Raw genomic sequence first — 6,782 nt, 5'->3', positions numbered from 1 at the left:
CTTATTTACAAAACAGAAACAGAATCACAGACATAGAAAACCAACTTATGGTTATCAAAGTGGAAAGGGACTAGGGGAGGAATAAATTAGAAGTTTCAGATTAGCAATACAAGCTACAATATATAAAACAGATAAATAATATGGTTCTACTGTTTTAGCACAAGGAACTATATTCAACATCCTGTAATAAACCATAAAGGAAAAGAATATATATGTGTGTGTGTATATATATATATATATATATAAAACTGAATCACTTTGCTGTACACCTGAAATTAACACAACATTGGAAATCAACTATACTTTAATAAAAACATTGCTATTTTTGTTTATTGATTTTATTGTTGCTATTATTTTTACTAATATTATTATATTACCATTTCACACCAGTCAGAATGGCTGCAATCCAAAAGTCTACAAGTAATAAATGCTGGAGAGGGTGTGGAGAAAAGGGAACCCTCTTACACTGTTGGTGGGAATGCAAACTAGTACAGCCACTATGGAGAACAGTGTGGAGATTCCTTAAAAAACTGGAAATAGACCTGCCTTATGATCCAGCAATCCCACTGCTGGGCATACACACTGAGGAAACCAGAAGGGAAAGAGACACGTGTACCCCAATGTTCATCGCAGCACTGTTTATAATAGCCAGGACATGGAAGCAACCTAGATGTCCATCAGCAGATGAATGGATAAGAAAGCAGTGGTACATATACACAATGGAGTATTATTCAGCCATTAAAAAGAATACATTTGAATCAGTTCTAATGAGGTGGATGAAACTGGAGCCTATTATACAGAGTGAAGTAAGCCAGAAAGAAAAACACCAATACAGTATACTAACGCATATATATGGAATTTAGAAAGATGGTAACAATAACCCTGTATACGAGACAGCAAAAGAGACACTGATGTATAGAACAGTCTTATGGACTCTGTGGGAGAGGGAGAGGGTGGGAAGATTTGGGAGAATGGCATTGAAACATGTAAAATATTATGTATGAAACGAGTTGCCAGTCCAGGTTCGATGCACGATACTGGATGCTTGGGGCTGGTGCACTGGGACGACCCAGAGGGATGGAATGGGGAGGGAGGAGGGAGGAGGGTTCAGGATGGGGAACACATGTATACCTGTGGCAGATTCATTTTGATATTTGGCAAAACTAATACAGTTATGTAAAGTTTAAAAATAAAATTAAATTAAAAAAAAAAATATGATCAGTTATCTGTACAGAATGAGAGATCAAGAGTGCCTATGTCTGTGAAGGAATTATTCCCTTGGGTTCCAGTGGTGGAGGAGACCCTTCCTTTGAGAATAATATCTGTCCACTATTACTGTATTGACTAACACAAATATAGGAAGGAAGTCAATCTGAGTACAGCTTTGTAAAAGCAGCACCTGTCTTGGGTGATCACCAATGATAGTTGCTGAGGACACTGTGATGAAACAGTTCTGAAAATAGGTGATCATCCCCAAAAAGTAAAGCTTGAAGTTCTAACCATCTTTCAAATCTATGTTCTTGAATTTGAATTATTTGATCTTCTAATTAAATTCTAAGTCTTCAGGCTGGTACAATTTTTTTTCTCATTTTACACAGCATTGGTTATATTGTTGGTAACCCAAAATAATAAATAATAATTAGAAAAATTAAAATCACAAGGCTTTTAATTTTTTGATGTTATTCACATAAATCAGGAACTTAATGCAAGTGGAGGTCTGTTTTGGAAGATTTTCAAATGTGTTGACTAAGGTTATTAGTGTTATTTAAATGTTATCAGGATAATTTAATTTGATGTAGAATGCAATTTTAGAAGGAATGCAGGATGTAATTGTTAGATATCCTAAAACTAATTGCTTAGACAAAAGTAATGCTTCATTATCTATTAAAATAATTACATATTCATTTGTGTAGTCTATTTTAGGACACTGCTGTCCCAGTTTACCCAGACTGACAAATATCTGTGTACATCTCAGAAGTCAAAAGTATACTAGCCTCTCTAATTACTGAATATTCCTTCAATATTATTGTTTTCAATAACTAATATCCTCCATCTTTATAGGACTTTACAATGTGCAAAGAACTTTTGTACACATCAATCATCTCATTTAATCTTTCCCCTTTGAGCTACATACATTGGATATGATTCAGCATACTTAGGTTAAAGACTTAGATATAAAGTGCTCCAACTGAAATGTGCCCCTCCTCCAACATTCATATGTTGAATCCTTGATTCCCAAATGTGACTGTATTTGGAGATAGGGCTTTTAGGAAGTAATTATAGTTAGATATATAATAAGGGTGAAGTCCTAATTTGATAGGATTTGTGGCCTTCCTTAGTGATAAATACAAAGAAATAGAGGAAAACAATAGTATGGGAGAGACTAGAGAACTTTTCAAGAAAACTAGAAATACCAACAGAACATTTGCAAAGATGGGCACAATAAAGGACAGAGATGGCATGGACCTAACAGAAGCAGAATAAGAGGTACACACAAGAATACACAGAAGAACTATTTTAAAAAGATCGGCAGTGCCGAAGGATGTTCAAACTACTGCACAATTGCACTCATCTCACACGCTAGCAAAGTAATGCTCAAAATTCTCCAAGCCAGGCTTCAACAGTATGTGAACCATGAACTTACAGATGTTCAAGCTGGATTTAGAAAAGGCAGAGGAACCACAGATCAAATTGCCATCACCCGTTGGATCATAGAAGAAGCAAGAGAGTTTCAGAAAAATATCTAATTCTGCTTTATTAATTATACCAAAGCCTTTGACTCTGTAAATCACAACAAACTGTGGAAAATTCTTTAAGAGATGGGAATACCAGACGACCTGACCTGCCTCCTGAGAAATCTGTATGCAGGTCAAGAGGCAACAGTTAGAAATGCTCATTTAACAACAGACTGGTTCCAAATTGGGAAAGGAGTACATCAAGGCTGTATATTGTCACCCTGCTTAATTAACTTATATCCATCATGTGAAATGCTGGGCTGGATGAAGCACAAGCTGGAATCAAGATTGCCAGGAGAAATATCAATAACTTCAGATAGGCAGATGACACCACCCTAATGGCTGAAAGTGAAGAGGAGCTGGAGAGCCTCTTGCTGAAAGTGAAAGAGGAGAGTGAAAAAGTTGGCTTAAAACTCAGCATTCAAATCATGAAGATCATGGCATCTGGTCCCATCACTTCATGGCAAATAGATGGGGAAACGATGGAAACAGTGAGAGATTTTATTTTCTTGGGCTCCTAAATCATTGCAGATGGTGACTACAGCCATGAAATTAAAAGACATTTGCTCCTTGGCAGAAAAGTTATGACCAACCTAGACAGTATAATAAAAAGCAGAGACATTACTTTGCTGACAAAGATCCTTATAATCAAAGCTATGGTTTTTCCAGTAGTCATGTATGGATGTGAGAGTTAGACTATAAAGAAAGCTGAGTGCTGAAGAACTGATGCTTTTGAACTGTGATGTTGGAGAAGACTCTTGAGAATCCCAGCAAGGAGATCAAACCAGTCAATCCTAAAGAAAATCAACCTTGAATATTCATTGGAAGGACTGATGCTAAAGCTGAAACTCCAGTACTTTGGCCACCTGATGGCAAGAACTGACTCATTGGAAAAGACCCTGATACTGGGAAAGATTGGAGGCAGGAGGAGAAGGGGACAACAGAGGATTGAGATGGTTAGACTGCATCACCGACTCAGTGGACATGGATTTGAGCAAGATCGAGGAGTTGGTGATGGACAGGGAAGCCTGATGTGCTGCAGTCCATGGGATCACAGAGTTGGACATGACTGAGTGACTGAACTGACTGAACTGAAAAGAGGAGAGAAAGATCTCTCTCCACTGTGTGAACATATAGCAAGAAGGAGGCCTCTACAAGCCTTGAGAGAGGCCTCACCAGAACACAAGCTTACTGGGATCTTGATTGCAAGTCTCCAGCCTTCATAACTGTGAGAAAATTAGTTTCTGTCATTTATGCCACAGAGCCTGTATTATTTTGTTATGGTAGCCAAAGCAGATTAATGCATAGGGGTTGTTCCCCCTAAAAAAGTCACCTCTGACAAGCTGAGAATGATTTTTTGCTCAAATTGATATGTAAAGGGCAAGAAAAAAAAAAACATTGTACTAGTAGGAAAATGAAGAAGTCAATGCACAGGAAAGGAAATAATAAATATTTAACATGGTGAAGCCCCATGGCCTTTGAAAGACGTCAATCTTCTATTGTGGTTTTCCTTCACCCTAGCCTGTGGTCGGGGAGGAGGAGATGAACAAGGGAAACATTCTAGTTGCCCTACCAACTCCCATAGGACCTTCTTGCCCTGAGACCCCACATCAGTTGTTTCAGACTAATAATAATAATGAGCTGGGAAGCTATAAAGGAACCTCTATTTCTCCTACCCATCATAGGAAAAGTATTTTGGGGTCAAATCTGAGAAGGCGCATTGGATTCAGTAGAGGAATTTCACAGCATGCAGACCTATTTTATTTTTTGAGAAATAATGAACCACACCATCTGAAATACGCCAGCCAAAACAGCTTCTGAAATTGTAAAAACAATTCACGTATTTTTAAAATGGCCATGTTTTCCTTCTGAAAAAGCAGTGGCTTAAAACAGAACATACAGAGGAGGAAGGGAAAAGAGAGAAAGAATTTGAAAAAAGGAAAAGGGGAAAGAAATTCTAGATCCTTCAGGAACAAAGTAGAACAGGCTCAGCATAAATAAAAAGTGGATTTTTGTAGACATGGATGAATGATTTTAGCCTTATTCATTTAGAGTACTTTTTCTTTTAATTGGTACATTTATTTCAAGTATTTGGATAGATTAATAACTACAGAATATTTAATTCTATTATAATGTAAAATCATTTCTTTGAGCTAATTCAAACTGGTAATATAATTTGAAATGGATTTAGAAAAATTTGCAATGTCCAGATGATCTGAAAGAAAAAATTGTTTCTTTTATTACTTCTTGTTTAAGTTGTTTTAAATCCCTATTCTCAGGGTGCCATTGAACAGACTAGGGAACTTGGTATTTGAATATCAGAACCCAGGCTCTCCATCCCCTCCAACTGTTCCACTCCCACTTGATCCAGCAGGTGTCAGAAGTGTGCAGAAGCGTCCAGAATCTCTTTAAAGAAGTAATGGTAGCAAAGGGAGCAGAAGTACTGGAAACAGGACTCAGAGAGCTGGGAACGTTTAGACCTGGTAGACAAGAAAGAGGAGAAATAACTAAATGGAAGCCACCATGGGTGAATGGAGTCATTCCAGAATAATTCTTTCATATAATCCCCATGTCTACTTTTAGAGCAGCTCCACCTTTGCACACTTCCTCTGCTCACTCTAGACTTTGTTAGAGTCCTTACTTAGTGTTTCTCAGCACTTTGGGCGCACTTCATCTTGGCCTCACATTTAGAACGCAGACTTAAGTTTGAATCCAGGTTCCATCACTTACTAGTTACACAACCTTGAGCAAACTACTTAATCTCTCTAAAATGTCATTTCTTCATCTGTAGAATGTGAAGGGCATCTATGTCGTAGGTTGTTTTTAGAATAAAATCATATAATTCATAAAAAGTAGTTAGCAAAATGTTGAAACACATATTCCTTGTAAATTTAAGCTGCTATCTTTTTTAGCACTTTTTTCATTGTATCTTAGTTGTTGGTTTATGCACATCTCCTACTCTGCTTTGAGATCCTCTAAGGCAGAGGTCACGGTTTGTTTGTTTGTTTGCTTTTCATTTTTGCCTACCTGTATCTAGCATACATATTTCCTTACATTTAGCAGTAAATTAATAAATAACCAACAAATGTTCATGGAGAACTATATGAATAAATAAACCATTTTGTGTATGTCTGAGCTACATCTAAGGGACTAACACAGATCTCTAATAATTTGATTATTATTCATTTATTTATTCAACAGACTTTCCTGCTGTACTTACAACTAGGCACTGGGGCAAGGATACGGCCAGTCAGGCAGAAGTGGTGTCTGCCTTGCTCTGGTTATTTGATCCTGTAGACAGCAAAAAGTCACTGAAAAAAACTTAAAGAAAGGAGTGATATAATCAGTGAGGAGAAGGAAGGAAGCAGTCCAAAGAAACAAGACCAAAAGTAAGAAAGCTAGCTAATGGGCTATTTTTAAAAGCCTTAGGTTTACACTAACACTCAATTCACCAGAACGAAAGGGGGAAAGTTTAACTCTAAAAATTCTTAACAGACAGAAACAACCAGGCTTGTGTCTGATTGGATGTGGGAGATAAGGAATTTTAAAAATCTAGAGGGCTTCCAGGAGAAGGCAATGGCACCCCACTCCAGTACTCTTGCCTGGAAAATCCCATGGATGGAGGAGCCTGGTAGGCTGCAGTCCATGGGGTCACGAAGAGTCGGACACGACTGAGCCACTTCACTTTCACTTTTCACTTTCATGCATTGGAGAAGGAAATGGCAACTCACTCCAGTATTCTTGCCTGGAGAATCCCAGGGATGGTGGAGCCTAGTGGGCTGCCGTCTATGGGGTCGCACAGAGTTGGACATGACTGAAGCGACTTAGCAGCAGCAGCAGAATCCTTCCAATGTGTACATAAAGGAATGGTGGGATATTAATGGAGAATGAGTATTTTTGAAAGTGAAAGTTGCTCAGTCATGTCTGACTCTTTGCGACCCCATGGATTATAGCCCGCCAGGCTCCTCTGTCCATGGGATTTTGCATTCAGTCCTTATGCATATTCACATATCTATATGTATTTTTTAAACTATATATATGAAGCGA

Source organism: Bubalus bubalis, chromosome 16 (genome assembly GCF_019923935.1).
Source record: "Bubalus bubalis isolate 160015118507 breed Murrah chromosome 16, NDDB_SH_1, whole genome shotgun sequence".
NCBI lineage: Eukaryota > Metazoa > Chordata > Mammalia > Artiodactyla > Bovidae > Bubalus > Bubalus bubalis.
The sequence above is the reverse complement of the archived record's forward strand: the minus strand, read 5'-3'. Positions refer to the sequence as shown.